This window comes from Tinamus guttatus, unplaced genomic scaffold (genome assembly GCF_059628265.1).
Source record: "Tinamus guttatus ecotype Peru unplaced genomic scaffold, ASM5962826v1 Tinamus_guttatus_pri_ptg000004l, whole genome shotgun sequence".
Taxonomy (NCBI): Eukaryota; Metazoa; Chordata; class Aves; order Tinamiformes; family Tinamidae; genus Tinamus; species Tinamus guttatus.
The window spans coordinates 7,624,270-7,651,321 of record NW_028288538.1 but is presented as its reverse complement, the minus strand read 5'-3'; the positions used below and the strand labels follow the sequence as shown (position 1 = coordinate 7,651,321).

Below are 27,052 nucleotides of genomic sequence, written 5' to 3'. Positions count from 1 at the left end.
AATCCCTTCCACCACTTGCCATCAGCCGGGAATGGTGATAAGAAGCTTTCCATAAGGTGCTGGTCGCTTCTCACGCTCAGGCTGTTTGGGCAGAGCGGAGTTGCTAACCATGCTGTGCACACTCGCTGCACTAGTGCTCGCCCCACAGCGCCCAGAGCTGCCCCTGAGTCCCCTGTGCTCAGATGGCAACAAGCCTGGTGCACAGACATGTCACCTCTCACGCAAAGAGCCAAAGGCACTTTGTGAAGGTTGGTGAGAAGAGAATTTGTTGAGGACTTGCCTAGCGGGGGCAAAGGGACTCCAGGAACAAACAGCCCAGGATGGCTCACCCTGATAGAGCTGCAGAACTGTGGTCCTGGGTGCTGGCACCAGCTGGGCTGGGAGTTGAGGGGTCTCATTCCTGCTCCTCTGCTTTGGGACACCAGCGCTCGCCGACTCTTCCGCTCTGGACAATCTTAGCCTGCACATGTCCTAAAAACTGGCAGAAATATATAGAAAGTAAATCAAACCTTTCCCTTGCAATCCAAACACTTTGTCTTAGAGATCAAATCATTTTAAAAGGCTCTTAAGAGGAATGTCCTCCTGTCACCCTTTACCCCAAAGCTCCCGCTTCTGGCAGGCAGCACGCACGTTCGCACAGTGCGAGCGCATGGACACGGGCTGCTGCAGACGCACGTGGGACGGGGCCTGCACAGATGGGCACGCTCACCCCGGAGGACACGTGTTCATGCCTGCACACGCCAACACCTACATGTTCCTGCCTACGTCCTCCCTGCTGCATCTGAGGCTGCATAGATTCCTAAGAGAGCTTTTGTTCTCCCCCGGGACATGTGTTATCTGTGCAGCAGAGCTGCAGTTGGAGGCCTGTGCTGCTCACTCCTGCAGTCACTGGAAGAAAAACAGCCTGTGTCCAGGTTCTCCCAGTTTCTTCGAGTGCCATACTGAGGTGTAAGGCCATATATGTCAGCCAGATCCTCAGTAAAGGCACAGAACAAGCTGTAGGCTCTGAAGATGATTCATATAGGCAGCACACAAAGAAAAATAGCAAGAAAGAAAGTTCACGGGGGCACCAAGAAAACAGAGCTTCCTTCCACAGACCAGCTGTGTGTGGCTGCAGGGACAGGCAGGCAATGTGGGAGATATTTAAGAGCCTGCTCTCAAGATGATGCATTTGCAACTGCTTCATTTTTGCTACTGGCAGAGACAAACTGAACTGCCTGCCCTGCAGACACATGGTTGAATCCTCCTACCTTCAGGCACCAGGTTTGCGCCCTGCCTCACTTATCAGCTCACTTGATTTAAGACCATATAACCACCGCGGCAGAATTAGGCAAATGTAAGATGTGCCTTCATAGCAGAACAAGAGGGATATGTTATATTTCTCACTAACATGATATAAGCAAGCAGCCGTGCCTCCATAAACAAACCTTGGTGAAAGGGCAGCTTCTTTTCTTCACTGCAAATTCCCACAGCTAAACTGTGCGTATGTGCATGCAGGGGAGGGCACACAATTGTTCAGGGTGTCCTTCGGACCCGGCTGGCCTCAGCTTCTGTGCTGGAACCTGAACCATTTCCAAGGAGAAAATAGCAGGAACAGCCAGTTCTGCCCAAGTGGCAGTCCAAAGAGTTGGCATTTAGTCTTGATTCAACCTCGACCCAGATTCCAGCCCCTGGCTTGGATCCATTTTCTTTCTCCTTGACCCATCTCCATCAAAAGAAACTCTGTTACGAGCCTGTGCTACGAGTTTCTATTCTACAAATAGAAGCAAAGAAGAGCCTGTTCCATAGCTGAACATTTCCACTAAACCCTATCTTGATGTCTGTCCCGGTGAAAGAAACCTTCAGGGACGGGGCCCCACGTATGAGATGTTGAGTATTTCAGCCTCCAGCAATGCAAGACACCGATACAATATTAAACTATGCAATTGCTAAGTATTTTTGCATTCCTCCCCTGATTGCACAGTTGCCCCACAAAGGCCCACCTCCAGCAAGCCGTCTCCTGGACGGGGATGAATGGATAGGGTTTCCTTTGACACGGAGCCCGGCCGCCTCGAGCGCTGGTGCATGACATGTTTATCTCCCGGCAGGGCTGCATGCGCCGCTTCGCCTGCGTGCACCCGGAGAGCCGGCTTGCAAAGGGAAGTTGAGCCGGGAGAGCTGCTAAGAGCATTTCATTTCCAAACAGGGCCCTGGAGACCACTTGTGCAGGGGTCTCGACAGGGTGTCCCAAGGGATTTGGCACGGAGAACAGTTCCAGGAACAAGAGCAGACGACCCCAGGCTAAAAGCGCTGCAGCCGAGGCTACAGCACAGGCCCCGGGCAGGGATGCTCTGAGCAGCCCGCACAGCCACGGCATCACACATCCCTCCTGGCAGCGCTGGGATGGCTGCAGGGATAACTACGGAGCTGCTTCCCCCTGGCACGGGGAGTCAGCATCTCTCTGCACATCTACCCTGCATCACACAAAAAGGGGTTCCTGGAAGCACGCTCCTTGCAACCAGCAGAAAGCCTTTCTCCACGGAGAGCAGCACCCCTGCATTATCTGCCATAGCTTTCTCAGTGCTAGAGAGCTTTTCCCATGGCCTCTTCGGAGGAGATGCAGCCCTGCACTGTCTCGGACACGGCCAGGAATGCAAACACCAGGCAACTCCAAAGAGCTGCAGGGTGGAAACGTGCCCCTGGCTCGGGCAGGACCCAAGAGAACGGTTTGGTGAGGGACAGTCCAGGCCGCTGTGTCACCTTCCTGTCACAGAGCCTCCTTCCCCAACGCTGACCTTGACTTCACCAAGCTCCAGCTCTGCATCGGGCCGGACTGGGAGGCACTTGCTGCAGCACCTGCTCTCTGCCAAGGCGCCACCACGGCAGAAGTGACCTGGCTACCAAATTCCCCTCGAGTTTAGTGCAGTGAGGCCAATGAGACTTCAGTCTTCCACACCAGGGTTTGGGCTGGCCTGTGCCCTGGAATCAGAGCATCTCTCTGTTATTTCACCGTTGACTGGGAAATGGTGAATCAGGATTTTTCTTCGCCTCCCTCTTCCCCTCCAAATCCCTCCCCCAACTCTTTTTCCGCATCATAAGCAAAGTCCTAATAAAGCTCCCATCCCCACTGCCAGCCCTGCACCATGCTCCCAGCAGAAAAGAGATGCAAAGCCACGCTTGGAATCTGATTCCCCGGCTTTAAACGCTGCTCTGCCAGCAAAGTGCGACTTGAAAGCTCCCCTGTCACAGTTACAAAGCTCCGAACAGCCCTTCCTCGGATAATCACGCTTATCTCCAGATTAAGAAAGAGAGACCTGCAGCTGAGGCTGGTCACATGGGCTGGGATGTGGACAAATCTCTTTTAAACAATCCCCATATAGCTGTGACCTCCACCACTGCCCAAATAGGCAGTTCCCACTTGAAAGCCAGCTCTGAAGACATGACAGAGCATGTGAGAGGGGAACATGCCGGAGAGAGCAAGGAGCAAGAGCGAAACTGGGGGGAGGAGTGAGAAAATGATGCGGAAGAGGAGGCAAATAAAGATAGAAGATGAAATAAGTAAGGGGAGGATGTGGGAGAGTGAGAGAAAGACGTAGGACACAGTGGAGAGGGAGGAAGAGTGTAAGGATGGGGGGGAGGGTGATGAAGGACAGTGAGGTCTGTGCTGCTCTTCACGCTGGGGATTAGTCCTCCCTGCACGGCTCCCCGTTTAACTCTCGCCACCCTGTCCCTTGCTGGCAGGCCAGCCCCGTTACGTGACTCCAGCTGTGCCAAGCAGCCTTGGCAGGGCGAGCGCGTCACCTACTTTGCTGCCACGGATTCATTAAGAGGCTTTGCTTGTGGGGAATAGTTATTCCAAAAGAGAGAAAAAGAGAGAGAAAAAAAAACCTTGTGCAGATCAACCTGGCAAGGAGCTCTGATAGAGCAGTTCCCATGGCCCTGCATGGGGCTGGGGAGCAGAACTAAGAAGACACAGGGATGCTCAGAAAGGAAAGCAGGGCAGCGGGGAGGAGATGGGCTGGAAGGGGTTTCCAGCAAGGCCTCAGCTCAGGAAAAGGACACGGGAAAGGGAGGGAACTGCCAGCCCTTTGCTGGACCCTGTTTGCAAGTCCTTACGCTTAGAGGCCACGTTGCATTTGGGTCAGGCATGGACAACATATTCACTCTAAGAAAATGAAAGGTCCAAGCAAGCACAGAGTGACTTTTTCCAACGGCACAATCCCCTCTTGCTTGTAACTCATGTCCATGTGGGGTTAGCACCATTACTTTGCCTTCCAGAGGTCATGCTTCTCCTGGGCTCCTCAAAGCAGCGGGTGAGGAGAAAGGTTTTGCTGCTAATAAAACAGCGAGAGTTCCTCGTCTTTGCAGGGGAGGAGGCTCCTCAGGGGAGCCCCGTGGTTCTGAAAGGGGCTACGCAAATGGAAAACTGGGGCTTGTTATCTCCGAGGAAGCCAAGGATTTGCTGGCACCGGCTCCTGCTTTCCAGGCGCGGGGCTTGACCAGTCGCTGCTGAGAGGAACCCAGAGCTGCCTCCCTGCCTGCTCATTATTCACCCCACGCAATTAGGCACTGCTGATAAGTCACACGAAATTGCCTTTGTTCTCCAACTGGGTGACCTGCATTTCTATGGAGTCCCTTTCTCCCTGCGCCTTCTTCCCAAGCTTTCCGAGCTGCCCACCCTGCCGACTGCTCAAACAGCAGAGAGGGTTTTGAGGAGAGCTCCTTGGGCTGCCATGAGTGCTCTCCTGCCGATGCTCTGTGCAGGCTGATGTGGAACTCCAGCCAGTCCCTAGGAGCTCGCACGTGTTCCTGGACTTCGCTGCAAACAAAGGAGAGCTTCTCCTGCTGCAGCCCGCGCAGCTGGGAATGGGTCGGCTCTCCTCCACACAGGCGGCCTTGCTGCTCCCTGCCTGTTCAAGCACTACTTCGTGCTAGCGACAAGCTCCAGCCTCACCTCCCACCTCTTACTCAGGAGAGAAAACTCCACTGCAGGAGCATGGCTGGAGGAAGAGATGTCAGCCCTGGTTAAGTCCCAAACCCACTGCTGTCAATGGCCACATCACGCCTTGTTCACCAGGATCTTCCCTTTCCTCCTCAGCCGGTGCTCCAAAAAGAGTCAATCCCATTCCCCAACACTCCAACTGAACCATCTTCCACCCAGGTTCCCCACGGGACCTGCAGAGCCTGCGCTGCTGCCCCTGCTCCCCGCACATTCACTGGACCCTGCAAGCAAGCAGGAGCCAGCGTGAAGCTGGGTGCCACCAAACCACACAGCAAACAAGCCACCTGCAGCAAAACCTTCCAAAAAACCCTTCGTTCCACACCAGCCACGTGGCAGTCGTTGCTCGGCCACGTGAACTCCCTGCTCTTTTGTTATACATTGGCTGCTTGGACGCACATGGGAGTAGGGGGAGAACAGACATTTTGGCCATGCCAGAGAGCTTCCTTTCCACATGCTCAAGAAATGTATGTGGGATCTCAAGCCTTGTTGCTTTAAGTGAATGGATGCAAAATTAATTTGGACGTGAAATTAATCAGATGCGAATGGCTGTTTACATCCCTACATATCCAATGATTTCTTGTCCAAGCTCACAGCATGCAGGTAGATGGGCAGACAGATCAGAAAGCATTTTAGGAATGACGTTCTGCACTGGTCCATATTCTGGGGATATAGAACGACTTTTCCCTTCGCTCTAAGCAGATGTTGATAAATCCTTTATACCATCCATGTTATCTCTGCCTCCCCATCTCCTGTTCTTTCCATTTGCCCCTTCTGACTGCTCCATGCTTTCACATCCCTGCAGTTCACCTCTTCCCTGGGCTTTGTAGCTGGCAGTGGGTTTGACACCTTTCTGGAGAAGCTGTTGCTGAGGCTGTGTGTGAGTGATTGCATGTATATGTGTATATACAAAGCCAGCTATAAAGCCGTTGGAAATAAACACCTTTTAAGGGACTTGAGAGAGAGACACAGGGCAATGGAGAAGAAAGAGCCTGCAGACCCTCAGCCAGACAATCGGCAGAGATGAAGAGAAAGATCCAGCGAACCAAAAAAAGCTTTGGTTCTCTTTTAAACTCTCCATAATTTGCAACTAAAGCAGCAGATCACACCGCTAGGAAGCCCGGCTGCTCCGATGCGGCAGAAGTCACGGCGACGCTCGCCCTTCTCCCCGCTCCGCACAGCTCAATTACCCCAGGCTGCCGGGCTGCGCTGAGCCGCCCCCATCTCCCCCGCCGCTAACGCAGCTTTCGCCAATGGAAGGAGCACAAATATATTCATTGGCACCTTATCAGACATGCATGCAAAACTAATTAACATGGGGAGACATGCAAGCTGCCACCCAGTCACAAACACACACCCACGAGCACGCACACACACACGCACGCATGCACAAGGCAACCCTTGTCTAGGGGGGACATTCAAAAGGCTTTGTCACTAATTTAGGCATCTGTCTCAGTCTGGTCTGGTCCTCCTGGCTAGGCTGGAGTTGTGTTTTTTTTCCCACTCTGTTTGACAATGCTGGGAACATGCCCGGAGACCCCTCATTCAAATCACCCCTTGACAATGGTCTCATTGTGTGAGCATATAGAAAAGGGAAAGGATGGGGGAGAAGATGGGGAGGGAGGGGGCAAGGAATTAAAATGGGAACCCGAGGAAGTGTTTACTAACACAAGCCCCGCAGCTGCCCCGTCTCTCCTCCACCCCCTTCTTCCGCCGCCGGCCACTCGAACGGCCTGAGACGGATGCGGGCGGCGGGACAGAGCGCGGGGCTGCTCAGGGGCGCGCGGGAGGACCGAGCGCCTCGAGGATGAAGCCTCGGGGTGTTCAAGGCTGGCAGCAGCAGGGCGGACACGGCTTCGGGGAGGGAAGGAGGAGATGGAGGCACATTGCGGGGGATTAGCTGCTTAAAAAGGGCCCTGAAAGGACACGCTCGTGGAGGTGGAAAGAAAATCCCCCAAATATGACCACCCCCAGCACTCCCCTCTGCGGGAGGCAATAGGGAAGGTGGTGCAGATGGGGGTGTTTGCGCTTGGCTGGAAAGCCGGTCTTGGCAGGCACCGTTCAGCTGGAAATGCCCACGAGTCGGCAGAGCGATGGGAACGTAGGGTGGAGCGGGGGGGGAGATGACGACAAAATTTTCCATATATGCAAATGCGCCCGATACCCGGAGGGAGACAAAACAAAGAGATCTCGCCTGTCTTGGAGACAGGCAGTCTTCAAGATCCACACAAAGCCAAACACTTCAATACACCTATGATGTTTGCACATGAAGGTCTGTGCAATGCAAGACGTGGTGCTCAGAGGATCTGCTCAGAGGATCCCCCCATCCGAGCAGATATCAGCCCAAAGAAAGACTCTTTGAGGAGCTCAGCAAAAGCTACAAACACAAACGCTACAACCCACTTCCACCTACACAAACAGATGCACCTCAGGAGCACACAAACCATTCCTGTCCATCAGTGTAGTCAGAAAAGGAAAAAGCTGTTATGCAAACCCCAGAAGAGATCTGCCTCGTGTGGCAGAGGTAGCCCAGCTCCCATGATATTATTTCTGCAGCTAGATCCACTGCCTGGAACCTTTTTATTTTCCATGAGAGAGAATCAAAGAGATTTCTGAACAATGTTGCACACAGGACAGGGCAAAACTGAACAGAAAAGCCAAGCACATGAGTGCCAAGAAAGCTTTTCCTTCCCTTGACCACTGTGACAAAACCAAGTCACTTGTGCAAACATTTGTGCTAAAAAAAAAAATCTACTGCCAAGTAAGCAAATCTGTGCTTTTTATTCAAACAAACAGTTGTGAACAGCTGTATTGTCACAATCCTCTGCTCCAATACACAGAGATAAGCACTCAGCATACAGTGACACACATAAACTCAGGAACAGAGCTATGCTTTTAATATGGCAATTCAGCCACAGTATGAAACAAAACCCTACAGAGATCAGCTTCCAAGGACTCAGGGATGAGGAAAGAAATTTAATGGTGGGGAGCAACAAGGGCAGTCACAATTCCGTTCTCATTTCCATACTGTATTTTTGGGCAGCTTTAACTGAATGCAGTTCAGTTCTCATTTAGCGTACAGCCTGCTGAAGGTGAGAGCAGACCCTGGGAGAAGACTAAGGCTCTCCCCTCCACAGCCAGCCAGGAGCCCGGCAGAAGTCGTGGGGAAGTGAAAAGGTTGGTGGATTCTTAGCTCTAAGCCAATGAGGCCATTCCAAGACCTCTTTGGCTTTGTCTTGGCCAATCTTTGCTTAAACAGTCATTTGCCTCTTTGTACCAGCTTCTAAATGCAGAGACTCAAAGCTACTTGGCAATCTCGTTCCACTTGCCTCTAATAGATGCTGGAGACCTCACCAATCCCTCAACGCATCTATTCCCTGTGCTTCAAATACCCAAAGGGTCACAGCTCTAAAGCGCCGATTCCAGATTCTCAAAAAGCTTCTTAAAGTCAGTCACGCACTTCTGCAAAACCATTTAACACCCCTTATTATTAGCACTTATTTTAACATCCTTAAAACTTTGCCTTATACTGAAACAGCGCATTGCAAAGGCTCTTTTCCTGACGAATACAATTTAACACTATGGGTTTCATAAGCAACAAGTGATAAAACTCTTGCCTATTTGCACCACACAGGTAAGGTCACCTCCCCTGCAGGACAGTCAAGCCTGGCAGGGTCTAGCTGCTTCTGTGACCTTAAATCTATTCATGCTCTTCCTCTCAGATGCTGAGACATGTAAATCTCAACATCTCATTAAACTAGCTCTCCAGATCACTCAGAACAAATTGCCTTAGAACATAACTTTTCAGACGGTCACTATCCGTGAGCATATGATTTTACATGACATTTATTCATGCAAATTGCAGAGACTGTTGTCTGGTTACCCAGTTAGAGCATAAAAATTACAGTTTAGATGCATAAATGCTGGCACCATCCTAAAAGGCGAGCTGAGACTGGAAACACATCCATGACTTTCAAACACAGCACGACTAAAATTAGATTGAGCATTCGGAGTGTCATCTCTGGTGGGCAGGGACCAAGTTTCGCCAGGCGCTGTACAGCAGCACCTCGTACATGGGGCACGCAGGGCTGGACTAGATTTCCGAGAGCTACTGCACTGCTAATGCAACCTGTGTGTTTGGATAGGCTTCATTCATCACAGTGCTATATCTCTTACTTCATGTTGTCAGCTGAGCCTGAACCAGCAAGGGCTGTCGTGGCAAACTCCTCTTCCTCCCCCAGGCCAGATCTGCCCCATCCCTGCAGGGCTGCTCTTCCTTGGCAATGCATAAAGTTCACTGGCAATAAAATATTAGCATCAATCGGGGCCTTATTCACACACCACAAAAGGGAAGATCCTGTTTTTCAGGCCTGAAACTGTTTAAGTTCTCTTTATCAGATGGTAGTTTATCAGAAACAACCCCCTGCAAAACACCCAAGGCAGCAGAGACAGGCATGTGCAAAGCTGCAGGGAAATACAGAAGTGAACTTCTCCCTTTGCATGTGCATGAACCTGCCACGGGGAGAGCACACATGACATTTTACGTCATTCACAAAGCCTGCTCTGTCCAATAAAGTGTGGAAGTAAAACAAAGCATGAAATCCAGGCATAAATTAGCATCCCTCTAGTCTAGCTTTATTTGTGCTGCTGCTGGTGTGGATTAGCATCCAGCTCGCTGACGGACTGATAGACAGAAAAAAATGGATAAATAAATAAATAAATAAATGTAGATTTTCCCTTTTTTTTTTTTCCCTGTGGTTCCTAGGTAGTCTGATGTCAGAGTTCATCCCTTGAGGAGTAGAGTTCTCCCATTTTCCTGGAAGAGCAATAGGCTCTGTAGGAAAGCAAATCGTCCTGCAATGTTTAGACTTTATCCTACAAAGCTAGCACCCCTCATCTGCCTGCAGGCCCTGTGCACAATGACGGCAAAAAGGCAATATTTCTCCCACAACATTCCCAGGGAGCCACTGAACCCCAGGAAGTGTGCGGGGCTAATTTGGGATTGCTCCTGGCCGCGGGTGTCCGCAGAGAGCAGCCTATCGGGATTAGCTCGGGGACGTGCTCCTTGGTGCGCAGGACAGCTGCTTCCTTCGCTGCTCACTGCACGGCCGGGTTTGGTACCTGATCCCAGATGACACGACCAGGATCTCACATCGGCATCTCCTCTCTGCTCATGGCAGAAATGCGTCACCACTGGCCACAGAGAAAGGGCTGTGAAGGCTTGAGAACAGCTCCTCAGGCCAGCGAGGCCTGTGGAGAGCGCCCATGAGGCCGTCAAGCAGCCTCACGCTCCTTGGGGCCGCCGTGGCAAAACGAGTGCTCGAGTGTTCGTCACCAGAGATGTCCCTGACCTCTGGGCATGGTGGCCTCGCAACCACCCGCGCTCTCAAGCACCGCCACACAGGGACAACGATAAAGAAGGGCCAGTGCTGCTTGCCAGCACCACGGGCCCTCCTGGGCTGGCCTGGGGCCCTGATCAGGGACCTGGGGCTGCTCCAGCATGTCCCTCCTCATCGCCAAGGCCTGGCACATGGCACTGGCCTCATCCCACTTCCAGAGTACTCACAATAGGTAGAAGATGAGATAGCTTCCCCATGGACAAGAACCTGTGCGTGCTCCTGCCCTGGCTCTGCCCCGTGAGAGAAGCTGCTCTTCTCTCCCTTAGACAGCTGCCAAGGATCAATCTGCTTAGCAAGTGCCAGGTTTCTTCTCAATATCGAGGACCTATAATGGCATTTTTCACCCGAGAGAGCCGCTCTGCCACCGGACTCTACTTCTGTCCCCAGCAAAGCACTGCAGGAGCTACTTCATGCAGTAGAGGGAAGGTTATCATTTCAGGGAAAATGCTAAGCTGCAGCACACGTCCCAAATAAGGGCCACAAATTTCACTTTCAAAATTGACTAAAAAACTGACTGCTGGCTCTGAACAACCCTTGTGTCGTGCCAGGCCTGCCCAAATGGGTCAGCACAGGCAGCCCGTGCCCAGAAAAGGCACAAAGGTACTTTGTGGGGTTTGGGGAATGGCTGTTGCACTTCCCTTGGCTCAGCTCTTGCCAGGCTGGCTCAACCTCAGCAGGAAAGACTTGGACTCCGAGGAGGATCTGAAGGACATGAAAGGACTGCTCGTGAGGAATAGCTCAAGGGAATGTGAAAAGTCACCTGGGGAAAAGAGCTAAGGCTGTTAGCACTGCAAGCAGAGATGATGACAGGGCCAGGGCAGAGGGACGGGAGTTTTCCCAAAGACCTTGGGACCAAGCCACAGAAGGATGGTGGCACAAAGATAATAACTGAGATTAGCCTTGAGCTGCAAAGCTGGCTCTGCTGCGAACTTCTCCAGAGGGCTTTACAGAGCCCTTTGGGGTTTGAAGCATGTGCAGCTGCTGCTCTGATTCACACTTGATTGCCAATAGCTGCAAAAATCTGGAATAAAGCAAACTATCATCATCCTCAGACCACTGCACATGGTAGACTAGGCACTAGTGGGGCTACTTTTTCCAGTGACTAGAAACAAGGAAAGGAGGGGAGGAAGACCATGGAGAAATGAACAAAGTAACCTGAGTCTTTATTTCCCTAGACACTAAATCATGTTGCATGCTGTTGATTATGGACTGGAAACCAGCCACTATCTACCATATCTTAAAGCTCTTGCAGCAACAGCGGGCACTCATTTAATCTCTCACATTTGAGGATGGAAGGATACAGAAGTCTGAGATCCTGCCAGCCACAGCCTCCAGAAATGCAGTTCGCTGCAGGTAAGATCTTCTCTTTGCAAGGAAACAAGCTCCTAATGGACTCCCCAGCCAGCGCTTAAGCAAGTGAATCATCTGTTTCCTGCTGCAGCAGTCAGCTTGCTCTGCCATATCACCCATGAACCTGATCACAAGTAAAATGAATTTGATGGATCCCAATCCAACACCCACTCATTAGCAGTCTGTATTTTCACCTTGCTGCTTAGTTCTACACCATTGAGAAGCCCAGCCTGGGGAAGGCAAAGCACCAGAACTGCTTTAGATGAAAAGACAGGGCCACTAGCAGAGTACGTATCAAAATGGACACATAAAGCCCGTTCCCCTGGGGCTCTGATCCAAGAGCTCACCTGCAATGTGTTTGCAATAACCCAGAGAGCTCCTGCTCACCCCCATGAGGACAGATCAGAGACTGGCTCTCAGGCAGAGCATACTGCAAAGCTGAACACAGAACTTCTCAGTGCACCACACAGTGCTGAACAGGACCTCTCGGTTAATAGAGTGATCAAAGAAATGGAAAAGCAGGCATATTTCTCCTGACCTCTGGCAGTGGGGAAGTCAAGTGCTCGTTTTCAAGCTGTTTTCAGAGCAGGCCGGAGCAGTGAGTGTCCATAAGCACAGCCAATTGATGTTCATATGGGCTTGCCCTGCCACCTCCATGAGCACGTACACACAGCCATTTCCTTCGGACTGGATCACACACCTGGTCACGAGTCAGCTCCCCCTTAAATGCAAGCAAAAACTTTCACCCACTCACAGGGGCCAGATTTCCTACCACGTGTTGTGGTTTCCTACATCAACCTCATGTAGAGACTGGATCGGACCACTCCTGAGAATTGTCAGTACATCTAGTGGGTTAAAGAGGACCCAAGGCATCCCTGCTCCAACCCAGTGTAATCTATAATAATTTGATCAACCCTTCTGCGTGGCCAAAAAAAAAAAAATCAGAGACAATGCAGCATTATTGCTTCCCTTAAGCAAAGGGAAGTTGATCCTCTCATCAATACCAAACTGATTGTGATAAAGTACCTTTAGCTTCCCTTTGGGTGTCTGTCTTCATTTTTTACACTAATGAAAGGTGCAGACCCTGGAAGAGGGCACTTATACATCCTTTGTGGGAAAGATAACGGAGCAGTGCAGAGCTCCTCAAGGCTCTACCTATGGCTGCTTCATGTAGCTTTCTGCACACCTCCTTCTACCTCACATTGCTTCCCTCCTACTGCCCTCACCAAACCACAAAGCCAGTACCTCCACTTACAAGGTCCCTGTCATGCTGGAGACAGCAGACACATGTCCCCAGCCCACACTCCGCGCTGCCCAAGGCTGACTGCCAGCGCAGTCCCAACGTGGGGCACACAGGCAAAAGGGCTGCTGAGGAATCCGCACCAAGCAGTGCTGAGCACGACCTTTCTGCTTTACGATGGTAACCTGAATCCCAAACACTGGATTTCGAGGCATGCATTAAAACCATGAGACAATGGAGACTGCAAGGCTGGGGCTGGCTGCGAGCCAACTCAGCTCCTGCTCTGCCAGCATCCTACATTTCACATTTTATTCTTTTTCGCCATGGCAGATAAGCAAAGTCCAACAAAGCCAGAACGCAGATGTACGTATAAGCTCACCCGGGAGTTGAGGATCAGTGACTGACTGATTCCTTACTAGAAGGTAGATGCCCAAGAAGACATGGAGGAGCAGCTGTCTTCTGCTCTCTCTCTCTTACAAGCATTGCTTCTCCTTTAATGGATTTCATTCATGGCAGCCCTTTACTAAATGTAATTATACCAGGATTTTTCCATCTGTCTGCATTCAGAAACAGCCATTGCCCTCAGTGTTTATATTTTCAGTCTTCATTTCTACATTAATCCAACCCACGCAGTTCACATTCATGACAATATTCAAGATCTCCTGAGGAGATGAAAAGTAGGATTTGTCCCTGGGTCTCTCTTGGCTGGGACCCACCAAACATTTGCTCACAGGGAAAGCCCACACTTCAGTCACTCTCCATAACTACTTACACCTCTCAATGACACCTGCACAAGCCAGTCCTTTCACAGACACAAGAGAGCTGCCTGGGAGCTGGACAAGAGGAGCTACCCTGATTTTGTCTGCACCCTGAAGACAAAGAGGTCCCTCTGCACTGTATTCCCCAGCCCAGTCCATGAAGTTAACCAGGCAAGACATCTGCTCAAGCTGGCATGGATCCTGTTTTGCATGAAGACAGTATTTGGTCCTATACAAACAAACGTGCTAGCTTTCCTATCCACAAAGGCATATGGAGTGAACACAGCTCTGTGCGGGAATTAACACATCCTAGCTCCGCACTGGGAGCCAAATCCACGTGGATGAGGCTGCACAGGTCCCAGTGCACCCAAACAAATTTCCTCACTGGAGTATATTACCCAGGGTCATTACACCTTGCTTAGCCAGGGTAGGTAGATCTTGAGAGTACATAATACTAAGGGAGCTGTTGGTTTAAAGGGAGGCCAAACTCAGCGACAGAGACCCTGGGCAACCAAGCACCATCTGGTGACCGCCGGCTTCCGACACAATAGCCCATGTTGGCATGTTTATGATAGAGACCAGAGGCGGATTCCCATTATCCCCATCAGATCCTGCGACGTGGTATCAGAAGAAGGCACCGTGGGAAGCAGATGGGATAGCAGAAGAGAAAAGAATACAGCAAGACAGACAGACAGGAGAGATTTATATGAAGCTAAGGCGCATACCCATAAACAGGGGATAAGCAAATAGCATATAAGTATGAAATTAAATGCAGGAAATCTACAGTATCCAATAATCACTCAAATATCTTCTTCACCTCTTTTCCAGTTTATCATCGGCGTTTTAAAATGAGATATTTATACCAATAAGTAAACCAGTTGTATATTGTAACCCTGGAAATATTGGCTGGGATCTGAGAGATTCATCCAGACAGACAATTCATTTTTACAGTTATTTTTTGATTCCTACCTTTTGTGGAACACCAGATTTCTGTGTTGGATTTTATGCCCCTGAAATGTATTTACAATGCATGGCATCTGTATTGTGCATTACATACTTAAATCATTGCTTTTCATTCATTGCTTATAAAAAAAATATTGCAATATCCTGAAGCCCCAAATACTCAAAATCAAAATATTATTGCTGCATTTTTGGAGCAATACTACAAAATAATGTAGTGCTTTTATATAAAAGAGAGAAAAGTGATCATGAAGGTTCCCAAGATCTGGGAAGAGAGGGGATTTGAATTTCACACCAAGACAAATTAAAAATTAAAAAAAAAAAAAAAGGAAGAAGAAAAAAGAAGAAAAAAAAAGCAGTAAGCTTTATTTTCTAAATAAAAACATTGGAACATTTTATCACTTAAACAAAGAGAGAAGGGCGGGGGAGGCTCCGCATCCATCAGCTTGCACTCTGCGATGGACAAATACTATCAGAAACAAAAAGCACGGCATAGTTAGCAGGAGCGGAGCTTAGTGCTTTAGATTTAATGATATGTATTTAAGGTCCTTTTAGGGGAAGCCTTCTGAAATCGTTGCAGAGGGAATCATGGTTTTAAAGGCTTCTGTCATTGTTGCCTACGAGTGGAACAGAAAGGCGCTTTCTTTGTCATCCCGGCGTTTACGGAAACACCTCAACGTGTCCTTTTCCTAGGTGAAGCAACGCGCGCAAAGCAGCGGCGTGCCAACACGTAACCCCCGCCACCACGAAAAAAATAAATAAATAGAGGAACCCGGGAGAAAACGGCCTTCCTAATCCACCAACAAAATGACAGCGGAGATGGTCTATCTCAGTAAATATTGCATGTCTCCCTGCCAAATCCCTCACTGGCTATTGTCCCGCCATCCCCACCCCCACGCCACCCTTTTTATATGTCATTAAGGATTTTTCGCATACGACCAAACGAGCAGAGGGAGAGAAAGCGGTTGTGCCGTCCCCACCAGTTGGATAAGCCATGACAGGGTGGCTGGGAGCAGGCGTGCGGCGAGCGCAGGGCAAATTAGGAAGTATGTTAATTCAATTAATATCATGGAGGGGCTGGCGGCCGGGGGGAGCCAGGGGGGAGGTGCGCGTGCAGATTTTCCGCCCGAGGAAGGAGGTGGCAGAGAAAGAACTGGGGCATGCCAGCTCCCGTTATTGTTCTGCCTTCATCGGTAATTAGCACGATAAGGAGGGGACGGCGTGAGGGAGGCGGCGTGGCGAAGGCGACGCGCCGCTGTGCCCTACCCCATGCCCATGCGGCCATCTTACAGGCAGGCGCTCGGGCTCCCGCAAAATGGCTGCCGGGGCCCCCTGTGCTGCCGCCTGTGGCCGGATGACAACTGCCCCGCCGGGCACCCGCGACGATCACGATGGGCGCCTCCGAGCACCGGGAGCCCATGGAGGAGCCTTGTCACATGCCATCGTGCCTGACCATCAAGGCCCTCAGCATCATCAGCTCCGCACCCTGAGTGGGGCCCGAGCAAGGAATCGCGGCCGGAGTAGTTACAGCCGCACAGATGTGCAACCTGGTGGGTGAGGAAACATGGGGCCCAACCGCAAAGCCAACGGCAAGTTATGGGCAGGTTCTGCCTTTCTCCTGAACCAAAACCTCACAGAACCAAGGTAGAAAACACAACCCTTACAAATCTTGGCTTAAATCAAGATCATTTAGGGAAGGAAAAGGCAAGCCTATAGCAAAAAGCACAGTTTCTCATTCTGCTACTCATTTCTTGGGAATCTTATGGGATCTATGGAATCTTATCTTGTCCATAGCTCCAAACGAACGATATCCACGTATTAAAAAGACATCAAATGCCAGCCAAGAAACCCTCATCCGCGGTCACTGACTATCCTCAAGATGATTACATCAATTGCTGACCTAAAAGCAGAATTTGGGAAGCTTTATACATGTTTTTAGCAGTGATGGGGCTATTCCACCTGGTGAAAGAGGCACCTGAAGCCCGTTGGAAATTTGGGATCTGTTGCTGTGCTTTGCTGGAGCGAGGATGGAGCCGACCTTAGCCGTGCGGGAAGGCAATGACCACCGTGCACAGACAGGGATGTGTTGTACATCCTAGTCAGACAACTAGACACACGGATGGCAGGTTAGCTGCTCTGCCTCCAGGGTTGTCTACATGGAAAACCACACCATCAAAATGACAGCCCAGTAGGTCAACCACTGCTGCTACTTGCTCCTCTGGTGGACATCTCCCAGGCTAAGACTGACTTTCTCCAGCTGAGCTTAAACTGCTCCCAGCATAGCTTAACTAGCATACAGGACAGCCCTGCCTTCTGCTAGAGCAAATATCCATGGAGGTTATAGGCGCACAGCTCCTAGATCACTCTCAAACCCACCCCCAAGCTCAAGTCTGCAGATAGACCTGCCCTTCGGCTAACCTCTCTGTCCTCTGCATGCTCCTGGGCTTTTCCCTGTGCCCGTGACACACTATTACACCCTCCTTCCCCCGTTGCTAATCCCGCTTGTCAACCCGAGGGCAGAAGCAGACGGAGGCTCGGCATTTTGACAAGGTTGTGATCTGTTCAAACCTTTTTGATGTCTGGGCAAATTGGGAAGCAGGACACTCCATCACTTGCAAGAGAACTCCAATCCTACATGGTGAAGCAGTTCGGTTCTGCCACGCCCGCGACCATCATGAGCTTGTTGGGGCGGGAGGGATGTTGCGGCTCCTCTAGGAAAAGTGGGAATTTCAGACTAACGCTGAGTGGGAAGCACCACAGGGACAGCGCATTTCTCCTCAAGCAAATGCATGCGTCAAGGAGTGTGCGCATGCACTGAGACACCATATTTATACAAAGAGATGCATTCTCAGGAAAAATGCAAATAGCGTCGTCTCCTGTCCCAGGCTCTCTCGGAGCTCCTGACATCCCCAGGTTTCAGAGGAGCACAACTGAGCCTCAGATCAAACATGAGCCCTGCAGGGGCTCCCTCAGGGAAGCAGCCACGCACTGGGGTCTCTTCCCTGCTTCCATGCGAGGTTTCCCGACCCAGCCTGCCTTGGGTGCTCTCTCCTGGCATGTGTAAGACACATGCATGCGCATGTAGAGCCTTTTTAAAAGGCGCTTAGGGAATTGAGCTGCACTTGCTTCTTCTTCTAAGTTAATCATCATAAAAGAGCTTTTGTTTTATTTTTAACAAAGCAACAGAAATAATCTCTGTTCACAACCCTTCTGTGCCCACAGCCCTGTCCTTTTGCACAACAAGCTGCTGCATGGCCCCACAGAGAGGAAAAGAGCAGAGGGGCCAGGAGAGCTTGGCTTATGGTGCCCAGAAACCAGCTCCTCTTTCCCTTCTCTTGAGCCCGCCATTTGGCAGGGCAGAGACAGTGGGAAGTGTAAGTGGATGAGAGATGGGAAAGACAGTCTCCAGTCATCACCTACATCCCCAGGCCCCTGAAGTACCCTCTTTTGACCTGCAGCTTAGCTTGTGCTCTGCCAACCAAGGCCTATCTTAGTCTTTAACACCAGCAAGAAGAGACCCTCACAGAAACACCACAGCAATCAGTGGGCTGACACGAAACCTGGGCCAGGCCAAGCTTTTTCTGTCCATGGTGTGTCCTCCTCTCCAGACTAGCTGCACGCCCTGTCCCTCCTCCTTTCTGGCCCCGCTCGTCCAGGCGAGGACTTGGACATGCCAGAGACATTTCTTGATGAGACCTATCAATGGGTGAGTGGCAGCTGAGCAGGTACTGAGCAAGATGCAGGGCCAGACAGCAGCCAGAGGGGAAGGCAGAGGGTGGAGGGAACGTGCCTCGGGAGGAATACTCACAAAGGGCTGCTTTCATTAATAAAACATTCCCCCCTCGGTCGCCTTTTGATTTGGGTGTAAGAATTAACCCCATCTGCCCAACAGCACGCTACCTACCAAGTCATCTCTGCTGAGGAAGGCTGTCTGACATGTGTCTGCTCAATTGCTACGCCTCCCCCTGCCCACACTTCTCAGCTCTGCAGACCCCCACCAAACAGCTCATCAGCCTTGCAGGGTCTGCCCTATTGAAGAGATCTTCTTCCCACAAGATAGATTAGATCCAGTGAAAATAGGCTTAGTGAAAATACCATTTCACTATTAATGCCCCCCCCACCGTACTCTCTCACACCCAGAAAGATTATAACAAATCCCAGTCACCTTTTGCCCCTACAAACCAGTGCTCTAGTCTTTGCACTGCATGCCTTCCTTCACAAGCTGCAGAGCAAGGCACAGAGTAGCACTTGCGTATATACACATATATAACTAGTTGTCACTAGGGATATTCAGCCACAAAACACAGATGTCCCCACACATCATCTGCTCGTCTTCATCATGACACCTCACTAAGTCCCTCACTGTTGCACTTGCAATGCCCAGTCCTTAGGCATCAGCAAAAAGTTACAGCAAAATCTATTACTGGTTTTAAGCATGGTCTTTCCACTCAAAAATTGGTGGGGGTTGCTTTTACATCCCTGAGACATTTCTATTCTCTCCTCTGCCTTGACTTTCTGTTTCGAGTAAAACTGAGATGCAGAGATGCTTTTAAACACAGCCCCTTCATTTTTCCAGAGGTGTATTTTAATGAGTGATTCGCCTTCCAAAAAGGGGCCAGCGGAGGGGAACAGGGGAAGGACAGGAGATTCTGCACACAAATTCAGTAGCTGGTAGGTTGCCATGGGCTAAAGTATTCTTCTGCACACATGAAGGGAAGGGACTCTGGAGCACTAAGGGTTTTGCCTCTCATGAGTTATAGATCTACCCTTCAAGAGCGGAATAAATGCCTTATCCCATTGCAGCCTGTGATGTATTCTACATAGACAGATTGATTTTCCCTATTGTTCTTAATAAATCCTGGCATATGAAGAAACTCGCTGCACAGCCATTTTTCCTGCCTTGTTCCACCTTGCTGAAGTAATAAGGGTCAGATATGACCATAGTGGGAAGCAAAGGCAGCACTTTGCAGGCTGTGCTTAGGGCTTGGAGAGCATAGACAAGCAGCACCCTTTTCTCTGGTTATTCTTGCAGGCTGAGTCCAAACTGAAGAAACCAGGGACTCCCGTTGGGTACTAAAGCATGAGTGGCTCCACGAGAAGCAGCTGCTGTACAGGCTGGGCCTGGATGAGCTATCCCTGCTCAGATCAGGGGCTGACGGGGCTCCTCTGCAGCCACAGGTCCATGAGAGCTGGTAGACACAGGGCTGCCCGCTCTGCTCCCTGTGGGGCCCTGCCTGCCTCTCAGCTGGGAGCCTTTCCACCAGCCGGGTGCTCCTCTGCCTTCTCACCCAAAGAAATCCCCAAAGCAGCGTGGTCAGAACGCCTGTGTGCTTCCCCCAGGGAGTCAGGGGAGTATCCTACGTGGGGAAGACTGTTCTGTTGGCTCCATGGCTGCCCGCAGAGTGCACCACAACAACAGAGCAGGATGCAAAAATAATGGAGCAACTCACGAAATAGCTTAAAAAAAAAAATTCCTCTCAATGACTCCCAACCTGACAGCACTGCAAACCCTCAATTTCTCTTGAAAGGTCTCTCCCTCCCTCCCGCCTTTTCTTCCTGCACGGTTTACACCCATCTTCTTTCCCTGCTCCAGAAGGCTGTTTGCTGGCCAAAGCTTCACTGGTGCCCAGCAAGGAGGCTCTGCTGGGCTCCAGGAAGCAGGTGGCCTTGCAAGGACCTGCCTTGGCCACCTGCCTCTAGCTCCGTCTAGGCTCGCCGGATTATCGCTGTTGGCCTTCTCCAGCAGCAGCTAAAAACTGGCCCCATTTCAGAAGCCTCGCTGTGAAATCTGGCTATGGGAGGGAGGGAGGAGTTAGGTAAAAGAGCTGGTCTCCCATGAATGAGTCAAACTCAATCCTGCAACGAGACGTCCAGGGACTCACCTCTCCTTGCTCAGGTGGAGACGTCCCTGCCCTTCCCGAGGCATCCCACTCCACAGACGTGCAGTTGCGTATGGCTAAGGAAAAGAAAATTTGTCTCAATTAGAACGGGGCTCTTACATATATGGATACATGTCAAGTAATTACTGAATGTCACTCACAGAGAAATGGCTGGAAAAGAGGCCTTAAATTTGGAACTGTGCAAACATACACCAGCCATTGCAAGTGAGTTATGGGCCTCGGCGTGCTTCATACCTTGTGCAGATGCTTTCAAGCCCATCCCCTGGGCTGGAATACACACAGCCACGTAAAATACAGCCAGACACGACCACGTTCTCTAATAAGGAAATAAAGCTGAGTGGACCCGCGTTGCCAGCGCCCAGAGAGCAACACTGTCTCTTTAATTTTCTCCCTGGCTATCTCATCCTTTGCACAAACTCTTTCCTCCCTGTGGCTTCTTCCAGCCTGGTGGGCAAAGTGGGAAAACATCATTAGGGAGGAAAAATAATTTAGTTTGTTAATCAGTATCCAGTGGTGGGAAACAAGAAAGACAGAAAGCAGGGCTGGCGGTTAGGGCTTAGGAAGGGCCAGCACAAAGCCCACCATTCATGACATCTGGGGCTGGGATTCTCATTGAATTAAACAGACACAAAGAGCAGAGGCATTTCATGCTTTCTTCACAAGAATTATCATATCTCCCTGGCACTAGGAAACCTTCAGCATGGGAGAGGGGGAGAGAAAGAGAGAGGGGAAAGCGGGTAGGCTGGGTAGAAATATGGGGCAGGGTAGAGGCGGCTTTGTTCCAGGCTTGGATTTATGGATGGGATGCAGCGCATTGCCTTGTCGGGAGAGACAGGGCCTTCGCGCGCTGGGTCTAATAAGAATCAGCAAATGTGAAACAGGGGGCCCTTGTGTACCATGAAGCAGGGAAACCCGCGTTTGACAAGCCAACAGAATAACCGCTCGCGTCTCAAGGCTGCGGAAGGATGCTGACGCTCGTGCGAGATGCGTCGTCTTGTGTCAGCGCGGGGGGGAAAGGGAGAGGCGAGGAATGGAAACAAGAGAGCAGGCAGCATCGTTCAGTCATGAAAATTAATTAGCTCGTGTACAAACCATGGCTGCCTCTTCCCCACTGCCCCACGAGCGTCCCTGCGAAGCCACGGCGTCCGCAGCGCCTGTGACTGTGAATGACAGGGGCAGATTAGGCAGGCTCCTTGGGACACAAGCCCGGTGGCACACGGGGGCCACCCGGGGCAGCGGGAAACCCGGAGCCTGTGCAAGAAATTGAAGAGGGGACAATCAGGGAGAGGGATCCTTGGGGAAGGAGCAGAGCCTTGGAGTCAGGAGAAAGAGATAGGGAGAGACTGGGATGCAGAGCAAGAACATTTGGGCTCTAGCCCATAAGCTCTCTGGGGCAAGACCTGTCGGGTCCCACTGCGAATGCCTGCCCTGCTCTGTCTCTGGCCGTTTACCAGGAGATCCACTTAAAATACTAATTGCTCCCTGACCAAGCCCCTTGAGCTGCTGGGAGGCCTCCCTGCATCATTACCTGTGGGAAGAAGGGGCTGATCCCTGACCCCAGGTCCCCAGGGCAGTGTGAGCCAGTGCACTGGCGCCACAAGTGAATATTGCTACCCGGGGAGTGAAGACAAGAAACTCCTGACCACCTCCGAGCTGCCCCATCCCTGAGGTTTTGGATTCCTCTACAACATCATGCTTATTTTCCGCTGAGAGCAACCACAGGTGGAAGAGGGCGCAGGCAGCAATTGCCAAAGGAAGCAGGTACAAGAAAGGAACGAAGCAACTGACAGAAGAAAATAAAGAGAGAAGCCTCCTCGACATGGGATGTGTGCAGAGAAACACACTGGAAACAAAGGGATACAAGGAGAGAGGAGAGGCTGGGACGGGCATCTCAGCAGACACGTAGGTAAAAGTTGAAAAGGAAGCACTAATTAGCACCCCGGCCATCACTTCCCATTAATAGCTTGTCACCGTTTCCTTGATGTTGCTGAGAGCAGGAAAGTTGGTATGTGTGATGCTTACCTGTCTCTATCTCATTAACAGAAGTCAGGGTGAGAACAGACGTTTATTGCCTGCATCCAGATAGACAAAGCCCCGAGATGCAGGGAGAGAGAGGAAAAGTTACGAGGAAGATGCTGGTGAAACTGCAGCCCATGCCCACAACGGGAACCCAACCTGGCACGCTGGATGTCTGCACCAACACAGGAGCAGCCCCAAGCAGACGTCAGGCTCCGAGAATCCACAAGGAGAAAACACTAGGTCATACAATAATAGTCCAGAGCAAAAGCCACTGCCAGACCAAGAAAATACTTTACTACCAGGACAAGGGGCTAAGACTGGACTAGACCTAGGAAAGTAAAAGAAAATAAACCTACTGCTTTCTTCTCCAGAAAAATTTGCCTGGACAGAGTCCACCTTCCGATAAAATAGAGATAGCTGAATATCGTCTTTTAGGTATCGCAAGCCACAACGAAGAAACTTCCCAACAAAGAAAAAAGGGATGTTCAAGCAAAAATAAATCTGTGCTGCATCTAATCACTTCCAAAGTAAAGGAGAAGCAATTCCTCCAGCAGTGAAAAAAAAAAAGAAAAAAAGAGAGAGATTAGATCTGATATTTAATGCACAAAGGCCTTCCCTTCCCCTCCAACACATGGAACAACTCCCATTAGCGACAGAGGGAAGAAAGAGCACACAAGGCAAGGATGCAACGGCTGCAAGCGTGTGTGAGCTGGTAGCATGCGTCTGGGTGGCAAGATGCTGGGTATTTGTGTGTGTGCATGTTCCTAGGGGCACCCTTGCTTTCCCAAGGAGGCAGATGCACCAAACAAGCCGAAGATGCCTCAAGATCCAGAGCCCAAACCTCGCTGGGAATGAATGAGGCAAAACCAAAGGCAAAGAAAACATCAAGGCTGTTTCTGAGGGAACAAAGGCTTCTCCTTTTAACTTGAAGGCATCTTCTTGGCCATGTAACTCGCATGGGGTGTAGGATCTGTTGACTCCCCCCTTCATGCAAACGTGTTTGTTCAATAGTCTCCTAGGTCTTTGCTCCTCTACAGCGTCTCTGTGCCCGTATTCACAGTCCTCTGCCAATGCAGTTAATGCCACATGCAGAAATACTGCCCTGAAATGGCCTCATTTAGATTGCATGGTCAAGTACTTCAAAGTTAGGAAATGTCCAATTTATGACCGCCCATGCAACCTTATTTCCACCTCGCTGTGCAGCCACCCTGGCCAGGGAAAGAGGGAGTGAGCTAAAAATAGGCTGTGACTGTGTCATTACAGCCTCGTAAGGGCACACGCAGCGAGGAGCTGAATTAACGTCTCATGGTCAAACTGAAATCTGGTACCCTCTGACTCGTGAGCGTTCAGCCTAGTGCCTTAAACCATGGACATTTTTAATCTACAGAAATCACATGCATTTTAAACATACAGAAAATGTATTATTTATAGCTAATAAATAATAGATTGTTTATATAAGCAAAAAGAGAAACAATTGTATGCAAGCGTAACGCATCCTCACCCCCCCGCCCCACTTCTACCACAGCCTTGGTCCTGCGCAGGGAGCGAGATTCCAAGCCCCGAGCCTCGGCACGGATTTCTGCCGCTGTGAAACACGGGACTAATGTTATGTGGCAGCGGCAGAAGGCTGCTCTCCCGGGGGCCGCGGTGGCGGGGCGCGCGGGCCGCGGGGTTGGCGAGGGCCAGGCCGGCATGCGCGCGCAGACACGCACAGACACGCGGACACAGGCTCTGTCCTCCCTTCGGCAGCACCCGGAGGAGTTTGCTCCACGGAGAGCGGGGCTACGCGACAGCAACGCGAGGCAGACGCGGCCGCGTTCGCAGGAGTTGGCGGCCGCCGTCTTCCCAGCGACGACGGCCGTCCCAGGGCAGGGCAGCGGCGAGAGCCCGCGGTTTTACCCTGCTCGTGGTCTGCTATTATTCCCGCAAAACACCGATTTTTTTTTTTTTTCCCTCCCTGAGGAGGCAACCGAAGGGAAATTGTGATTCTGAACAATTCATAATTCAGCTAAACCTGAAAGGAATTTCGGGGACAAAGAATAGGCATTTCTCTAGCCTAAGAGCTTCCCCCCGGCCGAATTTCAAGGGCCCGCGACAAACAATGGGAGTGTCAGAGGTTCTCAAAAAGAAAAAAAAAAGTTCAAGAATCTTTACAATAAAAAGTGTTAGGCAACACGGAGGTCAGCGTCAGCTCCTCCTATAATAAATAGCAAGACTATCTGGCTTTAGCTATAGGAGACATTTTAATGCAGTGTCTCAGCTTCGTGCTAATTATACTTTTTCACCATATTTTGAACCTAAGAAAAAATGTCATCAGTTAATTATAACAGATGAGGGAGTGTGAAGACTTCCTCAATAAATAATGCCTTGATATCTCATATCCAACAAGCTGTGCTCACTGCTCTGAAGGTGCCCAGAAATATGTCCTCTCAGGAAATATATCAAGAAATGATGGTCCCATAAGCTGGCTTTGTTTCCAAGCCTTGATTTTCAGCCCAATAATTAAGTGATTTTTATGGATCTGGGAGAGTAAAGGTCATGGGATTACTGGAATAGGGCCAGAGAGATTCAATGTTTAAGAAAAAAAAAAATACAAAAGACCCCAGCAAATTCCCCCATAGACACACACGCGAACACACAGAAGCGGTTTGGTTTGCGGCCCAACTGCCCTCTGCCAGGTTTCCCGAGGTCCCCTTGGTCCTTGTTCGCTCCCGGCATCTCCGCGGCACTCGCGCATGCAGAGCCAAAGGCTGCCTTGGCCGAGGCCGGGTCTGCGGGAGGCGGAATAGGGAGTCACTGAGCGCCAGGTCCAGCTCCGCCATCCAACTGCTCCAAAAAGGAGGGACTCGCCACCGTCCACTGCCTCCATCGCTATCCCTGCCGGGGCAGGTGGGTGCCCAGGTCCTTACTAAGGTTCCTCAACTAACCCATCTTTCTTTCAGCTTCTTTCCCCACCCAGCACCCCTCACTTCCCCCTCTGAAGAGCTGGGATTTGGCGTGGGAAAGATGTCTTGGGGCTTTTCACAAATCCAGTATCCCCTTGAACCAAAACCAATTAGCCTGGCCCAAGGTCCTGCCATTGAGGGACTGTCCCTTCTTTTCAAACCCCCGCGGGCTCAATTGCTGTAAGGAGCCTGGATGTGAATGAGCAAAGCCCACTTAAAGTGGTACTTAAGGCCAGACCAGGGTGAAGGAAAAGAGAAAGCCTCTATAGGAACAGCAATCTGAGTTTCCAAGAGACAGCTAACTGACTGAGATAGGGTCCTTCCCCCCCAACCATTTTTCCTTTTTTTTTTTTTTTTTTTAATCCCCCAATCCTGAGGTTTCCAGGCAAACACTCCTAACTAAACTGGAGCCACGGCATCAATATAGGTGACGGCACCAAAACCGTGCGTCCCGTCACGGGAACGAGATGTGCCGGCGCGCGCTGTGAGGCCGGGGGCTTGCACGGGCCCGCGCGTCGGTCTCAGCACGGGGTGAGCGAGCAGGGCCGCTCAGCGGGGATTTGGGAGGGCTGGCACTGCGGCGGCAGCGGTGGTTTTGCCATGGGGCTCATGCCATGTGGCAGCACCCAAGAGCCCGGGAGATAAAACCTCCCCGCGACTCGGCGTGTGCCCTACGCACGCCGCCGCCACGTGCCAGACACGAACACCTGCAAGCTCCCAGCTAGGGAAAGAAACAAGTCCTGTCACCTGCACATATGCCACATTAGCACCTTGCAGCCCTGCCCCGGGGCACCCGCAGAAACACGGATCCACGCTCAGCAGAGGCTCCGTGCTCAGCCCTCCTTGGCAAGGGCCAACATTCACACTCGCGGACCGGGAACAAGTCACAGCCATTCGCGCCAGCCCTGGCCACGAGCAGGACAGGCCACCAGGCTGGCGGTCTCTGCTTCTCCTCCAGTGGCTCGGACAAAGCCGGAGTAGAAAGACAGGTAAAGAGGCGCCATTCACTGGACAAAAGGGCTCGCGGAGCCAGGCCTCCCGCTTCCACCAGCCCTTGCCGGGGAGCTCACAAAAACACCCATTGATGGGATTTCATCCATAACCAAATGGTGGGGCTCACACGGCCGCGGTCCCATTCACGGGCAGCTTGTTTAAACAGTCAGGGCCGAAAAGCATCTTCAGCACCTTCCCCCAACGGGTAGCTGGGACAAACCCGCACACCGCATACACACCCGATGTGGGCAAAGTTTCAGAGCAAGGAGAGAAATACAGGAAAGAGCACACGATGTCCCGAGGTGAAAGCACACGGGGGATTTTCCACTTACCCCCTTACTGCCCACGCAGCTCCATACATTGCTGTCACTGTCTGCTGCTACCTGCCCCTGCCAGCGCTGCTGGAAGAACAAAGACAGAAAGGACCAGCTCGAGAAATGTCACCCACGTGCCACCGATCCTGCTAATACAACCCCGCATAAATAGCCAAAAACATAAAAATGGCACCAA

The 27,052-nt window shown here is 51.0% G+C and overlaps 1 long non-coding RNA gene across 1 annotated transcript; it reads right to left on the bottom strand.

Annotated features, from left to right (window-relative positions):
* Window positions 1-374: 374 nt before the first annotated feature.
* On the bottom strand, window positions 375-27,000 carry LOC148596384 (uncharacterized). The gene is made up of 3 exons (XR_015913403.1): window positions 26,875-27,000; window positions 20,568-20,641; window positions 375-471 (listed from the first exon to the last, which is right to left on the bottom strand). It is a non-coding gene; the product is annotated as an uncharacterized LOC148596384 (long non-coding RNA).
* Between the last annotated feature and the right edge of the window lie 52 nt (window positions 27,001-27,052).